The 18393-nt window shown below is 49.3% G+C and overlaps 1 protein-coding gene across 1 annotated transcript in view; it reads left to right on the top strand.

Moving 5' to 3' along the window:
- Positions 1–18393, top strand: part of LOC119431023 (egalitarian protein homolog) — a 327683-nt gene that overhangs the window by 227993 nt on the left and 81297 nt on the right. The window lies entirely within an intron of this gene.

Genomic DNA, 18393 nt, shown 5'->3' with positions numbered 1-18393 from the left:
CTCACAGGGCCACAGCAAGAGCCTCTACGATGCCCGGCATATTCCTGTGAGCTTTTCGCCCGGTGACTATGTTTGGGTGTGGACACCAGTTCGCAAAAAAGGGCTGTACCGTAAGTTTCTCGCCACCTACTCTGGACCCTTCGTCATTCTCGCTCGTCTAAGTGATGTAAGCTACGTTGTCACCCAAGTGACAGCAAATAATCGGCGCTCGTGTGTGACACAAGTTGTTCATGTGGCTCGCCTCAAGCAGTATTATCACCGACCCATTTAACTCACTCGGCGAGCTTCGTCTGCCCCCGGGGAAAATGTAGCGGCAATGTGCGGAGGTTAGAAGAAGACAAAGAGGTGGCGTGGAGCGCACGCTTGAACTGGGCGGTTGAGCGTACCGGGCTGGTTTTCGCCTTCGGCTGCTCCCTTCATGTGCTCTCATCTATCATCACCTGTAAATAAACCCACACCTTCATAACAATATAATCACAAACAGAGCTTTAGTAATCGAGAAATTGAGGTGAATGCAGGACACGATAAGAGACTCCCCAGGGACATTCAGGTACTTACCTGATTACGAAGGCACTCCTCAAAGAAATTGTCACTAGTACTCAACCACTCAGATTAAAAAGATAATTTCGTTACATTATAAGACGGAAGCAAATGCTACTTGTCCACTCCTATTAGATTTTTAGAAAATATAACTTTTTGGCGTTACCCCTGATAATGACGTGGGTGGTGTAAAGGTTTCGTTTTCGCTCGACTCTGCGCTGCGCGCTTTCGAGTTTCAGTATAGTTCCGATATCGCGTAGTGCTGCGCTGGTGTTACTGGCTCACTAAACTCGCACTTGAAATTGCAAGCAGCACAGAATGCCACGTCCATGTGATGTCGTGGGATGCCCCAACGATCCACGCGACGGCACGTCCAGACAGTGACCAGCTTCGTCGCCCGACGTCGCAATGCTGGAGTCCGCGCTGCTTTCGCGCTCAGAAGAGCCGGTGTTGAGGCCGCTGTCGTAGTATGCAACAATGCCGGCAGCGTGAGCCCTCAGCAGCATGTCACGCTCATCTGAGCTTAGATCGCTGAAATCGAGCCCAGCGTCGCATCCCAATGTGTCGTTGTCAGTGTCTTCAACGAGGTTAATTGCGACGAGCGTCATCATGTTTACAATGCGGCGCACGCTTTTTCGCACTGCCGTCAGCTCTTCTTGGCTCTGTTTCTGGCCGCGCGTCTGCGTTTTTCGCTCAAAAGTCGTAGCGCCGTCTGCGGGCTACTGTGGCTAGTGTACTGCGAGCGGCGCTTTCTCACCGGCGGCACAATGTCGCTGTGAGACCATGACGGCACCACTCCTCGCTCTGAAAGGCGGGCGATTTGAATGGCGGTATAAGTACATGGACGCTTCAGACGCAATTTTTTTCATAAAATAAGTCTTCTTTGCATGAAACAACCATTTCGAGGTATCTGTGATCATATTTTAACATTACACGCTGACTTAATATTTGCGTTTAGTGTCCCTTTAACAGACTGGGATGCTGGCTTTCATTTCCAGGAAAGGAACCATAGCACCTGCTCCAGTTGCATATGTTTTTCGTTGTCTGGGGTTTTCAGCCTCGCTTTTAAGATAATGTGCTCAAGCAGATAGAAAGAAGCACACGCATGCTATTAGTGGATAGTTTCGATAGCTTCTTACTTTACACTTGCCACTATGAATACAAAATTTTAGCGTTCGATTTTGTTATTAAACAAACAAACGTACTCCTAACAAGGTATTTTTATGTTAGCCATGGGGCTGCGCTACGTAATGCAGCATATTAACTTAAGCGTCTTGATACAGATTCACAGCGCGAGAAACAGGACGAAAAAATGGACGACGCTCATGTCTGTCAGGATGATATTTTACTGCGTACACAAGTGACTGCAGCTTCTAACAAAAATGTGGTGTCGGCTTTTACACCTTTCTAAATATTCAGAGAGCACTTGTATGAATGATTACAGCACATGCGCCACGACGGACGAACCAGGCTGGCGCTAAGATTAACGTTCACAACACAAATTCCATTGCATGTTCAGTAATTACACACTGATCATTTGCGGCTTCCTTCAGGGGCAGACGTGAGCTTTTTGGTTGGTGCTTGCTGCTAAGTTTGGTGCAAGAATATTGCTAGGATGCAGGAACCGTTTACGTGCAATACACACACATCCGTTTTTCAGAAGCTGACGTTAAGCACGGGTAGCGCGAGGGTCTCTGCGTTGACATGGCCACTTCGCTGCAGCCGAATTCCGAATACTGCATATGCAATCACAACAGCTATAGGGGCTTGTTGATAGGTCCTCTTGTAATTTGTCGTACCACAGGAAGAACGACACGGGCACAAAACACACACGAGACAGCACACAGTGCTGAACGACCACCTGCAAACAGCTGTTTATGTCCGCCATTTCTCCTTGTATTGAACTTCATAAACTGCGTTGCACACTCCAAAACAAATTAAACTTTGAAGCGTTTTTAAATGACAAAACGCACGTATTATTTGGTCCTAATAAAGAAAGGTCAATTTTAATATAACGCGCACGTCTATTTCATTACTATAAAAGAATTATGCGGCATGTGCAACAAAACCTGGCAGTAAGCAACCCTGGGCGTCGCATTGTTGAAATTGCAGTCATGTGAATGATGCTGCGACTGGAGCAAAAAAATTGGTGCGATCGCACACGTCACAAAGCGATTTTTTGAGCGCTTATTAAATAAGGTAATAATAAACATAAAAATGATAGAATAGAAACATTTTAATCAACATTTAGTCATTGAATCATTTCGATGGTTCAATGAAAAGGTCGACAACTACGTATGTTGACCTTTTCTTCTCTAGCATCGGCATTGGTTGCCACTTTCCTTTATTTAGGGGCTTCATCCTAAATTTGCACATGCTGCGGAACTTTCGATATGGCTTCGCCATGGTCAAAATTTTCAGAATGGTGCCTAGAACCTAGGAGTAATTCACCCTCATTGGATGTGGTGCACTTCGTCTAGCTAGCTTGGCATCGTGCCGGTACACCGGTGCTGTGCGCACCAGTGTTGTGGACATTCTAAAACGGCTTCTTCGTTCTTTTGCCGAAGTTGCGTTGAGTTGTGATTTTCCATGCGTAATCCGACAGAGGAGGCTATTGCATGTCGAACAGCAAACAAGATGGAGAAATCAGCTCATTGAGTTGCTTGCACAGCAAACAGAGAGGCCCCGCCCCGCCAATCACAAGGTGTTTTTCAGTCATGTGCGATCAGTCAACGTATAGGCTCATGCAGTGGGATCTGTTTGTCGCACAGATTTCCTATGTGAATTCTGATTGGACAGAAACAAATGCAGCAGGATATTGAAGAAAAAGAGTGGCTCTTTCAAATGAGACCAAAATGGTTGCAGTATCAAACATAGATCGGCAGCAGCATGATGCTGAAAACTCCATTTTTTTCATGTCCATCCATAAAAATTCCAACCAGCGCAACTGCCAGAATGCAGATGCTGTCGCAGGCGCTGACGATTCCACGCTTAGCCAACGAGTATGACGTGGCCGGCGAGATACTAACAAGGCATTTTGCTGCCCCTTCCAACGTTGGTCTGCAATGCCATCGTTTCCGTGAGCATCGCCAACTGCAGGGTGAGCCCATCACAGACTTAATTGTAGCGTTTCGCGAGTTGGCAGCTCTTCGTAATTTCGCCACTGAAGCCGATAAAAGCGTGTGAGCTGTTCGTAGCAGGCGTCACGTGCCCGCGGCTATGGGAGAGATTGCTGCTCGAAGGCAACAAACTGACATTCGATCATGCTGTCAGATAGCACTGCTTCGGGAGTATTCCCACCGCGAATGCGATGCCTTTGCTAATCAAGCTCACCGAATTCAGCAGCAGCTGCGTGATAGCCCAGTCAGACAGGGTTGACGAGAGGACCACCGCGATAACGGCACACGCCTCCCAAGCCACCGCCGCTTCAGCTGGTCAAGCGCACACACAGCACCCGCGCATGAGATGAATGCAGCCGCCGCTGTTTTCCCTGGGACAGGGCAGGGCATGGACATGCATCCATGTTGATGTGCTTTGCCCTGGGACCGGACATTTGCATGTCCTGTCCCAACCTTGTTGATGTGCAAACCATGTTGATGTGCTAATAATAATAATTGCTGGGGTTTTACGTGCCAAAACCACGATCTGATTAGGAGGCATGATGCTGTGGGGGACTCCGGCTCAATTCTGACCACCTGGGGTTTTTTAACGTGCACCTAACTCTAAGTACACGGGTGTTCCTGCATTTCGCCTCGATCGAAATGCGGCCGCCATGGCCGGGAATCAAACCTGCGTCCTCGAGCGAACAGCGTGACCACCTCACCTGCTAAGATAACACGGTGGTTGATGCTCATGTGACGTGATGAAGCCTGGAAATGGACCATGCAGCATGATGCCACATTCATCGAGCTCAAGAAACAGCTGTTCTGGAAGTCTGTCTTGGCACATTTTTTGTTCGAAGTGAAAACTTGAGTCCATACAGATGGCAGTAAGGATGGGCTTGGAGCAATATTACTGCAAGAACAAGCGAAGGGGAAATTTGATCCTGTCGTTTACGCCAGCTGACCAACGACAGAATACAAAGAAAGGTACAACTCTTACGAACGCTAGTGGTTGTGTGGGCCCTGGAAAACTTTCGAACATAATTTATCAAACTGAAATTCACGGTAGTCACAGATTGCAATGCCGTGTGAGCAATGTTGAGCAAAAGAGATCTCCTGCCACAAATCAGCAGATGGTGGCCGAAAGCTTTAGGCATCATTGGACATCTCTCGTATGGCCTTGACCTCAGGGTCGATGCTATGTCCATTGCCGGATAGCCCAAGAAATTTTGTGCTTGTACGGTCAAGTTGAGTTTGTTCCTGCTCACGTGTACACCGATCTTGTTACACCTGTCGAGCAAGTTATCATGCTGCAGGTCATGACCATGTTGTGCTTCGTTTTCAGTTTCTCTAGCACTAGGAAGGATTCTTCATCCAGGAAACACTACAAGTAGGTCTAATTTTGACGAGATCTTTGCAACCTCTGTCATCCAGGATAGGCATTGTTCTTGTTCCGCTCAGGGCTTGTGAATCAATGCAGATCCTCATTTTTCTTTCTAACAATGACTATCTGGCTCACCCATCGACACTTTCGGCTATTCCATGCTGCTCTGTGCTTCTGAGTATTGACACTTGTGAGGTCCACACGTGCTCTTGGGACAAAGGAACGACAACACAGTTGTGCAAACAATCAAAAGGGCATTTATTGCACCTTTCATACACTAATGCATGCTAGCTGAAGTACTACGCATAGAACATTCACATGGGCGCGTGACAAATCAAGGAAGTCCGACTCACGGCGACTGCATAGCAAACAAGTATGTTCGCCCCATGCTATGACACCATCGCCTAGTTGTTCACGTGTACGGACACGCGAACGGTGGTGCGTTCGAATGATTCGTGTATCGGCGCACGCGCAGGACGTCCGCATCGCTCACCTATGCCAACCCGGAAGAGGAACAGCCTTCTCCCTCACGGTCGCACTCGACTCTGCCCTCCGCGCTCCCTTACAGCCTTTGCAATGATGGATGCTGCCACCTGCCGCCACAACTCTGGGGTGGCGCTGTTAGCTCACCGCTGCTGCCTCCACAAAGCACGTTCACAGATGCGCCCCGGCAGGCTGCATATGAGCAACATCTGTGTAACTCCGGCTGTCGGACGCAAGTTATCTCGAATTTTAAAGCCTAATCTTTATTTTCAGTGTCGGTAGTCAACACCATAGCCTCATACGATGTGAATGAAACGGCTTACAGCCTCTGCTTGAAACCGCAAGCCTGTAGCAGACGACGCTGTCAAGATTAAAGGGTAAGGTTAAGCCAACACCCACAATTATCGAATACACATGTCGTTACTTAGGGAAAATGATTATCTTAGTACATGCACTTCAATTTATAAGAAAGGTACAGATACTGCGAGGCTACAACAAAGATAAAAATTTTACAGGTACAAACTATTTATTTCCTGATCAGTGCAGTGCACTCTTGTACATTTTGGTGCCAACAACCTTCAGATCATGTACATTAAAGCCTAAAATATTTTCTGGGTGACTTATGCACATAAGCAACTGGTTTTTCATTTTTTTTCCGTTGCCATCTTTATGTGATTTACTAGAAGTAGTCTGACAAATTTGTCAGCAATCACATTAGCTGTGCGCCTTGTGTGACCATTGCCAACATCTGGGCAGTTCAAGATGGGCGATTGTTCAAGGTAGGGTGCAACGACAAGTTGCAGCACTTCATGCACTTTTGTTCGCAGAAGGTGCTTCGCAGCCGCTTCAAAGAATGCCACAATGCTGTCCAAAAGTGCCAAGAACATGTGATTCGGGTAATGGAGTCCACTTTTGTTCTTTTCCTGCAATAGAGTGAACGAAGGATCCTCTTTGTTAGTCGTCGTCACCATCATCACACATGCATCACAACGAAACTCACTAATGAGTTTCACGAGGTACCCCCCAACATACACCAGACCGGAGTATGTCACTGAGGGGGATGGATTCAAAAAGTGTCCTTTCAGGTTCTCCAGCTGTGCAATTACTTCTTGTGGTACAGCTGTAGTAAGCTCTTCAGCATGAGTACCTGTCGCTTGCATTTGCTTTAGGGGGTTGGCCTTGCCTTTGACAATGTTATCACGGGCAATTGTGACAGCCTTTGCATCAAGCACATCGTCACCCCCACACATGGACCTGAGCCATCCGAAGAGTGCTTCAACTGGGTCACTGTTAAAGTTCCTTGTCAGGACATATTTGATTCCCCTCCTTAATTAAGAGGAACCTTGTTGTCTCCACTGTTGCCTTCGTGGTGAACAGCAAGGCGCGGTACGTTTCATCTGTGAATTCGCCCTTTCCTGCAATTGACTCCTCTTGAATATTCCTCATGTAGCAGGTGAAATCCTTTTCCAGCCTTAGCATTCTGTGGTCGTTTTCGTCAGAGATGGGCTTCTTGTTGTCAAGACATTGGGCTTGGGCCCACAGATGAAGACATTGGGCTTGGGCCCACATACCTCTGAAGCGTACTTTGCCGGCATTGTCAAGAGGTCAGATTTTCGGGCGTGATTATAACCTTTTGGCGAAAGGAAGCGCCAAATCACACACACTCTGACAACTTCTTCTGAATAACAAGGTTGTTTACTGCCATAGACTTCAATCTGGTGAAGAAGAAAAACAGCCTTTTTCTCACCTTTCTGGAAATCGGCAACAATCTTTTTGACGGCAGTATAGTGTTTGTTGTCGTTGTATTCTTTCATATTTTCTTTGTCTACAGCAAGCTTTCTCAGAAGCCCCGCGCACTTTGAGTGCTGGTAGGCAACCTCAGCCCGAAGCCTTTTCATAATGACCAGATAGTGACTAGATCGGTGTGCGTTGTTACTGTTGGTTTGTGTTGAAGCACTTTGTCTCTCCTCGGTTACCTCCTCCCTGGCACCAAAATCTTCATGAGCAGGCAACAGCGACTCTGCTTTTCGCTTTGATGAATTCCCAGAAGCTGGAGGGCCATGATATGCAGGGTCCTTACGCGGTGCGGTCTCTTTGCAGCTGGCACCATGTAGGACGGATAGAGTTCGAAGAAGTACAGTTCCCACAAGCAACTTTCGTATTCTGCATCCGGGAACATAATCACTTTCATTGAAGTGTTTGCTACACACTACAGTTGATGCGGACTTGTCATTGATTCCAAGATTTTCACGAAAAATTTTTTTTGCCACTTAGAACACAGTTCCGCATCGCTAGGAAATTAGTGAAAGAAAACACCCGGTGTCTTCCCCTGTTGAGATTTGCAAATTGGCGCACAACAGTACACCATGGCTACAGTGATCGCATTTGAGGCAGAAGGAAGAAACGACGCTTTCACGCTTGCAACAATCCCACGGCGAAAGCTCACACATTCAGCTGCAAATGCTGGCACACAGTAGGTAGCACACGAGGGATCGGCAACATAGGCATGCTGCTTCAGACGCCACCGTCAAGCACAGAAGTGGTGAGGTAATTGCACCCACAAAAGCAGACCAAGGTTGCAGGGAGCAAGTTCACACTCATGTCGTGGGCATCATCGGGCAAGTCTGATGAACGTTGTGCACACAAGAATCTCACCAGTCAGGACAGCAGCATCAAACAAAGAACCAACTTGACAGCAGCTACTGAAGGAAATGACAGCAGCAAAACCAAGCCCGCGCGACCCTTCGCTCCTGCGAACATGGTGACGTGGTAGTGACCTGTTCCGGTGAGCCATCGAGCTGCTCGTCAGAAAAAATTTCATTGACTCTCTTCGCATTGCAAATGCCGTAAGGGAGCGCAGAGGAGAGGAAAGTCGAGTCCGGCCATGTCTCCCTTTTGCTCCCAAGTCACCCCTCCATTCAGTGGCGTTAGCATCGTGACACTCGCGCCATCTCTCGCAATGCACCGCAACCACTACGACTGCCGCCGGTGCTTAGCCACGCCGAGAAGCCAAATTACAGGCGAAGCAAGCAATGCGGGGAAAACAACATCAGGGGACGCGGGAGAGTCGCGCATCCCCACATCCCCTGAACCTTAAATCACTACACATACTCCGGCGAAACATGTCACACGGTCTATCATCGCGCACGTCATGAACAGAAGCTAGTACATGTGACAGTGGCCGCGCCGAGTAAATGTCCACACGTTATCCACAACATGCGAGCCGACATTGTCTCTGGGGTTCACCGCTGGCATCCGTTGGTCACAGCACCACCTCTGCAGATTCGATGGCACGACTCCAGCCCAGGACTCCGGAAACGGCGGCGCAGAAGTCGGCACGAGCCGCTGTAGCCGTTGGGGACTGCCGGCTCTTTTCCCAACCGCCAGGGGTTGCGAGCCGGGCACAGTCGGCCGCCGAACTCCAGAGGAAATCTCCACACGTTGTCCACAACATGCGAGCCGACATTGTCTCTGGGGTTCACCGCTGGCATCCGTTGGTCACAGCACACAGATTCGATGACACGACTCCAGCCCAGGACTCCGGAAACGGCGACGCAGAAGTCTGCACGAGCAAGTGTCACTCACGCCAACGGGCCCTGCCGGCGAGAGCCGCTGTAGCCGTTGGGGACTGCCGGCTCTTTTCCCAGCCGCCAAAGGTTGCGAGCCGGGCACAGGCGGCCACCGAACTCCCGAGGAAATGTCCACACGTTATCCACAACATGCAAGCCGACATTGTCTCCGGGATTCACCGCTGGCATCCGTTGGTCACAGCACCACCTCTGCAGATTCGATGGCACGACTCCAGCCCAGGACTCTGGAAACGGCAGTGCAGAAGTCGGCACGAGCAAGCGTCACTCAGCCAACGCGCCCTGCCGGCGAGAGCCGCTGTAGTCGTTAGGGACTGCCGGCTCTTTTCCCAGCCGCCAAAGGTTGCGAGCCGGGCACAGTCGGCCGCCGAACTCCAGAGGAAATCTCCACACGTTATCCACAACATGCGAGCCGACATTGTCTCTAGGGTTCACCGCTGGCATCCGTTGGTCACAGCACACAGATTCGATGACACGACTCCAGCCCAGGACTCCGGAAACGGCGACGCAGAAGTCTGCACAAGCAAGTGTCACTCACGCCAACGCGCCCTGCCGGCGAGAGCCGCTGTAGCCGTTGGGGACTGCCAGCTCTTTTCCCAGCCACCAAGGGCTGCGAGCCTGACACAGGCGGCCGCCGAACTCCCAAGGAAATGTCCACACGTTATCCACAACATGCGAGCCGACATTGTCTCCGGGGTTCACCGCTGGCATCCGTTGGTCACAGCACCACCTCTGCAGATTCGATGGCACGACTCCAGCCCAGGACTCTGGAAACGGCAGTGCAGAAGTTGGCACGAGCAAGCGTCACTCAGCCGACGCGCCCTGCCGGCGAGAGCCGCTGTAGTCGTTACGGACTGCCGGCTCTTTTCCCAGCCGCCAAAGGTTGCGAGCCGGGCACAGGCGGCCGCCGAACTCCCGAGGAAATGTCCACACGTTATCCACAACATGCGAGCCGACATTGTCTCCGGGGTTCACTGCTGGCATCCGTTGGTCACAGCACCACCTCTGCAGATTCGATTGCACGACTCCAGCCCAGGACTCCGGAGACGGCGACGCAGGAGTCGGCACGAGCAGGCGTCACTCACGCCGATGCGCCCTGCCGGCGAGAGCCGCTGTAGCCGTTGGGGACTGCCGGCTCTTTTCCCAGCCACCAAGGGTTGCGAGCCTGACACAGGCGGCCGCCGAACTCCCAAGGAAATGTCCACACGTTATCCACAACATGCGAGCCGACATTGTCTCCGGGGTTCACCACTGGCATCCGTTGGTCACAGCACCACCTCTGCAGATTCGATTGCACGACTCCAGCCCAGGACTCTGGAAACGGCAATGCAGAAGTCGGCACAAGCAAGCGTCACTCACGCCGACGCGCCCTGCCGGCGAGAGCCGCTGTAGCCGTTGGGGACTGCCGGCTCTTTTCCCAGCGGCCAAAGGTTGCGAGCCGGGCACAGGCGGCCGCCGAACTCGCTGCGCCAAACTGGCCACAGGCATCTGCATCGCCTGGGGTAGCTTGATTGTAGTCCGGGGCAGCAGCGCTGACGATGTGCAGGTGACAGCAACCCAGGGGTGACTCCGCTCACGCTGTGTACACTCAACGCACTTGACAAACACTAAAGTAGTGCAAGGGAGAGGAATTCGGCATACGCATTGCCCACGTGGTACAATGTTCAATTCGGCTAGCAAAATATTGGGCGGCATTTCAGGTGCTAAGTTCGCTCGAACAAAGCTTACTTTCTTCAGTCGAACGAGTAATTTCGATTCGTGCAAGGCGAACTAATGAGGGAAGCAATGTGCGACACCTCAACACCACGGTCCACCAGGTTGTGTCCCTCAACGTGCGACAGGCGGCTTTGTAAAGCCTTAGGCCTAATACATCACTACTTTGACAACAACCGGCATCCAAAAAAAGAGCATCACCAAAAATGGGCACAACAGGCAGCTGCGAGGAGACGTTAGCTTTGTGAGGTGGTCCTATCCCGCTCGATGCACACAGCATCCGAGTTGACGGTGCCCACCGTCCCAGAGGGTGTCGGAGCGCCCGGTGCCAGGCCGCAATACCAGTCAGCCCGTAGCAGCACCCGTGGCCTGCGGCCACCCGGCTCCCTGAGCCGTGACTTCCAAAGTCAAAGAGATGGAAGAAGCTATTTACATAAGAAATTCAGACCACCCACGAGGCTTCCGTACTCACTCGCTTCAGGCTTGCCAATGCTCCGCGGGTACTAGGCCTCGCTCTCCCATGATGCAGTGTGGCTCTCGTACTGACGAGTGTATTTCAACAAAACACTCGCGAAAAAGCTTAGCATGTTGAAAAGTTCAAACACGCTACAGCAACTGTCACCTCGCTCAAGAAAGCACGCCGCCGACACTAGCGATCAAAATCCACGCTAGGACTACGCTTTGGTTGAAATTAAGGTTGCCTTGAACCGAGCAAAACTGTTAAAATTATCGTCTGATGCCCCAAGAGCCCCACGTTGGGCGCCAGATGTGGGGTCTAACACGCGCTCTTGGGACAAAGGAACGACAACACAGTAGTGTAAACAATCACAAGTACATTTATTGCGCCTTTCATACACTAATGGGCTTTCATACACTTTCGTACACTAAGTGGGCACGTCAGCTGGCCTCCCATCCGGATCATGCTAAACCCGCTGCTGCTTTTTACGCAGATTTTGCTCCTAAAGACAACGGGAGTAACCGCTGTTGACAAGGATTCTTCATGGCCGTTTCTTCGCACCGCCATCGACAGCGTTTGCGCACCTGATACGCCCGGATATCGGCTCATGTGGATGACACCGCCTTCATGTTCTTCGGCACCTGCCTTTATAAGAAGCTCGCCGCTAAGGGATCACTTCAGTGGGCACGTCAGCTGGCCTCCCATCGGGATCATGCTAAACCCGCTGCTGCTTTTTACGCATATTTTGCTCCTAAAGACAACGGGAGTAACCGCTGTTGACAAGGATTCTTCATGGCCGTTTCTTCGCGCCGCCATCGACAGCGCTTGCGCACCTGATACGCCCGGATATCGGCTCATGTGGATGACACCGCCTTCATGTTCTTCGGCACCTGCCTTTATAAGAAGCTCGCCGCTAAGGGATCACTTCAGTGGGCACGTCAGCTGGCCTCCCATCCGGATCATGCTAAACCCGCTGCTGCTTTTTATGCATATTTTGCTCCTAAAGACAACGGGAGTAACCGCTGTTGACAAGGATTCTTCATGGCCGTTTCTTCGCGCTGCCATCGACAGCGCTTGCGCACCTGATACGCCCGGATATCGGCTCATGTGGATGACACCGCCTTCATGTTCTTCGGCACCTGCCTTTATAAGAAGCTCGCCGCTAAGGGATCACTTCAGTGGGCACGTCAGCTGGCCTCCCATCCGGATCATGCTAAACCCGCTGCTGCTTTTTACGCATATTTTGCTCCTAAAGACAACGGGAGTAACCGCTGTTGACAAGGATTCTTCATGGCCGTTTCTTCGCGCCGCCATCGACAGCGTTTGCGCACCTGATACGCCCGGATATCGGCTCATGTGGATGACACCGCCTTCATGTTCTTCGGCACCTGCCTTTATAAGAAGCTCGCCGCTAAGGGATCACTTCAGTGGGCACGTCAGCTGGCCTCCCATCCGGATCATGCTAAACCCGCTGCTGCTTTTTACGCATATTTTGCTCCTAAAGACAACGGGAGTAACCGCTGTTGACAAGGATTCTTCATGGCCGTTTCTTCGCGCCGCCATCGACAGCGCTTGCGCACCTGATACGCCCGGATATCGGCTCATGTGGATGACACCGCCTTCATGTTCTTCGGCACCTGCCTTTATAAGAAGCTCGCCGCTAAGGGATCACTTCAGTGGGCACGTCAGCTGGCCTCCCATCCGGATCATGCTAAACCCGCTGCTGCTTTTTACGCATATTTTGCTCCTAAAGACAACGGGAGTAACCGCTGTTGACAAGGATTCTTCATGGCCGTTTCTTCGCGCCGCCATCGACAGCGCTTGCGCACCTGATACGCCCGGATATCGGCTCATGTGGATGACACCGCCTTCATGTTCTTCGGCACCTGCCTTTATAAGAAGCTCGCCGCTAAGGGATCACTTCAGTGGGCACGTCAGCTGGCCTCCCATCCGGATCATGCTAAACCCGCTGCTGCTTTTTACGCATATTTTGCTCCTAAAGACAACGGGAGTAACCGCTGTTGACAAGGATTCTTCATGGCCGTTTCTTCGCGCCGCCATCGACAGCGCTTGCGCACCTGATACGCCCGGATATCGGCTCATGTGGATGACACCGCCTTCATGTTCTTCGGCACCTGCCTTTATAAGAAGCTCGCCGCTAGGATCACTTCAGTGGGCACGTCAGCTGGCCTCCCATCCGGATCATGCTAAACCCGCTGCTGCTTTTTACGCATGTCAGTAACACTTGTTCTACGACTAAAACGAGTAATCGTTGCCTAGTCCAGCTGACGTGCCCCCAGAGTGTTTTATGCCTTTGTTTGTATGTGCAAAAAATTTTCATTTCACTGCTCATGTTGTGTGGTGACATCGAACCCAACCCAGGCCCCACTACGGAACAGTTGCTAAAACAGCTTATTGATGGTCAAAAGAGCATTCATCAAAGATTCGACAACATTGAAGCTAAACTAAAGGAGGTCGAGGCATCTGTGGCAATAGCGAAGGAAGCGGGGGCAAAGATTTGTTGTCTAGAGAAAGCTATACAAGATGTGGAGAGAAGATTAGTGGATATGGAAGACAGAAGCCGCAGGAATAATCTTATTCTTTTTGGCATCCCTGAGTGCACAGAAGAAACAACGGCATCCCTGACAGATACTGTGGTTACTGACTTATTTATGAACACGCTCAGTGTTCAGGTTTCTTCAGTTGAGCGAATACATAGGTTTGGCCGGAAAAGGTTTAACAAACCACGACCAATAATATTGAAGCTAATCGACTACCGAGAAAAAGTAAACGTGTTGAGAAACAGCTTCAAGCTAAAGGGAAAGAACATATCCATATCGGAACACTTTTCTGCTACCACTAGGTCAATTAGGAAGAAACTCTGGGATAGCACTGCTGACATTAGAAGAGAGGGTGGCAAAGTAAAACTCGTCTACAATAGAATTAAAATTGGCAATGATGTGTTTCAATGGGACTGTTCCAAAATGCAAAGAGTACGTGCCTTCAGGGAAGCACCCCCCCACGACCAGACGCCATGACCCGCGAATCTCGCAACATTCTGTTGCCTTAATGTAAATGCTAGAAGCATAGTTAACAAAAGGGCCGACCTTGAAAGTCTCATTATTGCATACAAACCACACTTCACAGTTATCACCGAGACATGGTTACATCAGGACATTGCCGATTTCGAGATTATACCTACTGGTTACGGCATTTACAGAAAAGACCGAGATTCCAGAGGCGGTGGTGTTGCAATAATTTTCGATGAGTCACTAACTGTGTCTCGATTGCCTGATATAGCAGGAATTGAATGTGTTATCTTGAAGGCCAACTTGCACAATTCGACTTTAATCATCGGAGCCTTTTATTGCCCTCCAACCGCTGGCAGCAATTTCTTTGAAAGCCTGAACGAGTTCTTGTGTGGGCATAGGAATCATTCTGGTTACCTTTTGTTAGCCGGCGACTTTAATGTCCCAGATGTGAACTGGTCAGATGACTTTCCCGAGGCACTTTTACCAACGGCCGAACATCTTGTCGATATCGTTCTGCTTCACGATCTGTCACAGTTAGTCAAGCTGCCTACACGAGTTCAGAGCGGATATTCATCAACTTTAGATTTGTTCCTCGCCAATTCAAAAACTCTCTCTCGCCATCCAATTGTCAGCATTTTTGATGGAATATGTGACCATAAAACAGTGTGCCTGACAATGAAACTTAATCCTGTCTCCAAAGAAAAACGCGAAGAAAAGCTCATTCCTGTGTTTGCACGCGCCAACGATACAGAAATCTTAGATGCCCTGGACAGTTCCTTTTCGAATTTTGTTTCTGAGTATCAAAGTAACGCCTCTGTCGACACTTTGTGGAACCGCTTCAAAAATCTAGTTAATCTGTGCATAAAAAACTTCGTTCCGACAAAACGCTACGTGAAACGTTCTTCTAACCCCTGGATGACGCGGGAGGTTGTTCGTCTAGGGCGCAGGGTTAAAAAGGCTCGAAAAAAGCATCAGCTACACCCTTCATCGTTTACAGTTGATAGGCTGTCTCAGTTACGCGTAAATTTGAAAGACGCCATTAAAAAGGCAAAAGACCACTACCAAACCGTTCGCTTAAAAGGGTTTCTTGTTTCCTCGCCGCACAAGTTCTGGCGTTATCTATCCCCCAGGAAAAAACCACCCATCAGTCTTATTTTGCAAGGGATCGCTGTGACTGACCAGGCGTTAATTGCTGATGCCTTCAATGATTACTTTTGCTCGGTTTTTACCTGTGACGACAGCAACGTTCCATGCTTCTCTGGTTTCGACGACAAACCACCCATTGACGATGTTCATATAAGCGAAGAGGGCGTCTTTTCGCTCTTGCTTAACTTGGATATCAAAAAGTCGCCTGGTGTTGATGGTATTCCCACTGTCTTTCTCTACCGATACGCTGAATGGTGCTCAAAATACCTATGTCTAATATTTAGAAAATCACTCGCCAGCGCTGAACTACCCCACGATTGGAAACAATCCATCATTACTCCCATTCCAAAGGCAGACGATAAGTCACTTGTGTCGTCGTATAGGCCTATTTCCTTGCTCTGCATTTGTGCTAAAACCCTTGAGCATATCATATCCAAACACCTGTCGACATTCCTTGAACAGAATGACATAATTGACAACCGTCAGCATGGCTTTCGCCGAGCTATGTCTACCATCACTCAGCTACTCGAAACTATTCATGACCTTACGTTGGCTATCGATAAGTCCAGTCAAATTGATATCATATTTTTAGACTTCGAGAAAGCTTTCGACCGCGTATCTCATTCTAAGCTGCTCTCAAAATTAAGACCAATACTTAAGAACGACTCGTTACTCGCATGGTTTGCAGCCTACTTATCCTACAGGTCCCAGGCAGTCATCGTTGGCCACACAACTTCTAAATATGCCCCTGTGCAATCTGGAATCCCTCAGGGCTCTGTACTAGGGCCTTTATTGTTTTTGATTTTTATAAATGATTTGGTTAGGGATCTTCCTGTTGTGGCACGGCTCTTCGCTGATGACTGCATTATTTATAAAGAAATCCGCACTCCGGCAGATCAGGAATTATTAAACAACGCGTTAAATTGCATACACAGATGGTGTTCCATGTGGCAAATGAGTATTAACATCAAGAAAACAGTGGCAATGCAAGTAACACGTAAGGTTCAAACCTTTAAGTTCACGTACGTCCTCAATGGTACCATTCTATCTGAAGTAACGAGTTACAAGTATCTTGGGCTACTAATTACTCATGATCTTCGTTGGAATGATCACGTGACCTATATAGTTAGGGGAGCTATGCAATGCTTAGGATACCTACGTATATCTTTAGGTAATTCAACAACAGAAATTAAACTTTTGGCCTATAAAACTTATGTAAGACCGATCCTCGAATACGCCGCAGTAATTTGGGACCCCCATACAAAAACTAACATCCAAAAACTCGAGAAAGTACAGAGGAAATCGGCTAGATTTATTTATAACTCTTATAGTTGGAAAACATCCCCTACAGCCCTTTTGCAGACAGCCAACTTGGAGAGCTTGGAAACAAGGCGGTATGGTGATAGACTAAAACTTTTCTATTTATTGTATCATGACAAATTAGGAATAGATAAGAATTTATACTTTCAACCAGTACAGCGACGGCAAACTCGATCCTTCCACTCCAGGAAAGTCAGTGAATACTTTGCCAAAACGAATGCTTTTAAGAACTCATTCTTCCCGCGTACAATCCGTAACTGGAACGACGTGCCCGCTGAGGTGGTCGAAAGCCCCACTATTTCGTCTTTCATGTGCGCGCTTGAATGCTTGCGATAATTACTTGCCTTCTATTTATCATACGTATTTGTCATGCGTTTTCATTCATGTGCGTTCATTCCTGTTTTGAACAGCTGCGATATCGAATACAGCTTTGTCACACGTCACGCGCAACGTTAGAATGCTGTTGGTACGGAAATTTTGTATCCTCGTATTGAACTTGTATTGTTTCTTGTTTTGCATAAATGAGCTGCGACTTTGTATGCTCACTTTGTTATGCGCAGTGCCGAGTGCTGTTACGTGCAACGTTAGCATGCTGTTGACACGAATTTGCTGTATCCTAGCATTGTTTCACATATTATTGTATCATTTCATACCCACTCCTGCCCAAGGCCTGACATTCAGGCCGGCAGTATGTACCAAATAAATAAAATAAATAAATAATGCACGCTAGCCTAATTACTATGCATAGAACATTCACATGGGCACGCGACAAATCAAGGAAGTCCAACTCACCCCGACCGCATAGCGAGCGAATATGTTCGCCCCATGCTATGACACCATCGCCTAGTCGTTCACGTTTACGGTCACGCAAACAGTGGCGCGTTCGAACGATCCGTGTTCGTCCATACCGGTGCCCTGCTCCTAGCCACGTGAGACGGTCTTGCGAAGTGTGGATCGGCGCACGCGCGGGACGTCCGCATCGCTCACCGACCCCAACCCCGAAGAGGAAGTCTTCTCCCCGCCCCGCCGTTCGGTGGCATTAGCATCGCGACACTCACGCCATCTCTCACCATACGCCACAACCACTACGAGCGCCGCCAGCGCTTAGCCACGCGGAGATGCCGGATTACAGGAGCCACGAGCTATGCGGGGAAAATAACATCAGGGGAGGCGTGAGAGTCGCGCATCCCCACACACTTCAAGTTGTGGATTGATGCTAACAGGGATTTGGAAGCTTGTCACTGCTTTTGGACAGGCTTGGTCACAGGGCGCACTTTCCCCAGGCAGTGAGTCTAAGGATTGTCCAAGATACTTGTCCAAGGTTGCCCATCGGGCCTTTTGTGTGTTCCTCTTTGGCACTGGCTCTCTTCTTCTTCAGCTGTCTTTCGTCCCATGAGTGGTGTGAGGTCATCTTAAACAGCAATCAACTACACAGCATGTTCATGTCCATCATCTGGCCTGGTCACACAAATTTGCCTTGCCTATCAGGGTCAAATTTGCACCATTCCATGCATGTAGAGTAGTCATCTTTATCTGATGTGGTGTAACACTTTTCAGTGTGATGACGTTTACTCAGTTCTGCTGTCAACTTGAAACTTGATTGTTCTTCCGTTTATATCTAACATGGTGA

Source organism: Dermacentor silvarum, chromosome 10 (genome assembly GCF_013339745.2).
Source record: "Dermacentor silvarum isolate Dsil-2018 chromosome 10, BIME_Dsil_1.4, whole genome shotgun sequence".
Classification (NCBI taxonomy): domain Eukaryota; kingdom Metazoa; phylum Arthropoda; class Arachnida; order Ixodida; family Ixodidae; genus Dermacentor; species Dermacentor silvarum.
Note: the sequence above shows the minus strand (reverse complement) of the source record. Positions and strands in the feature narration are given on the sequence as shown.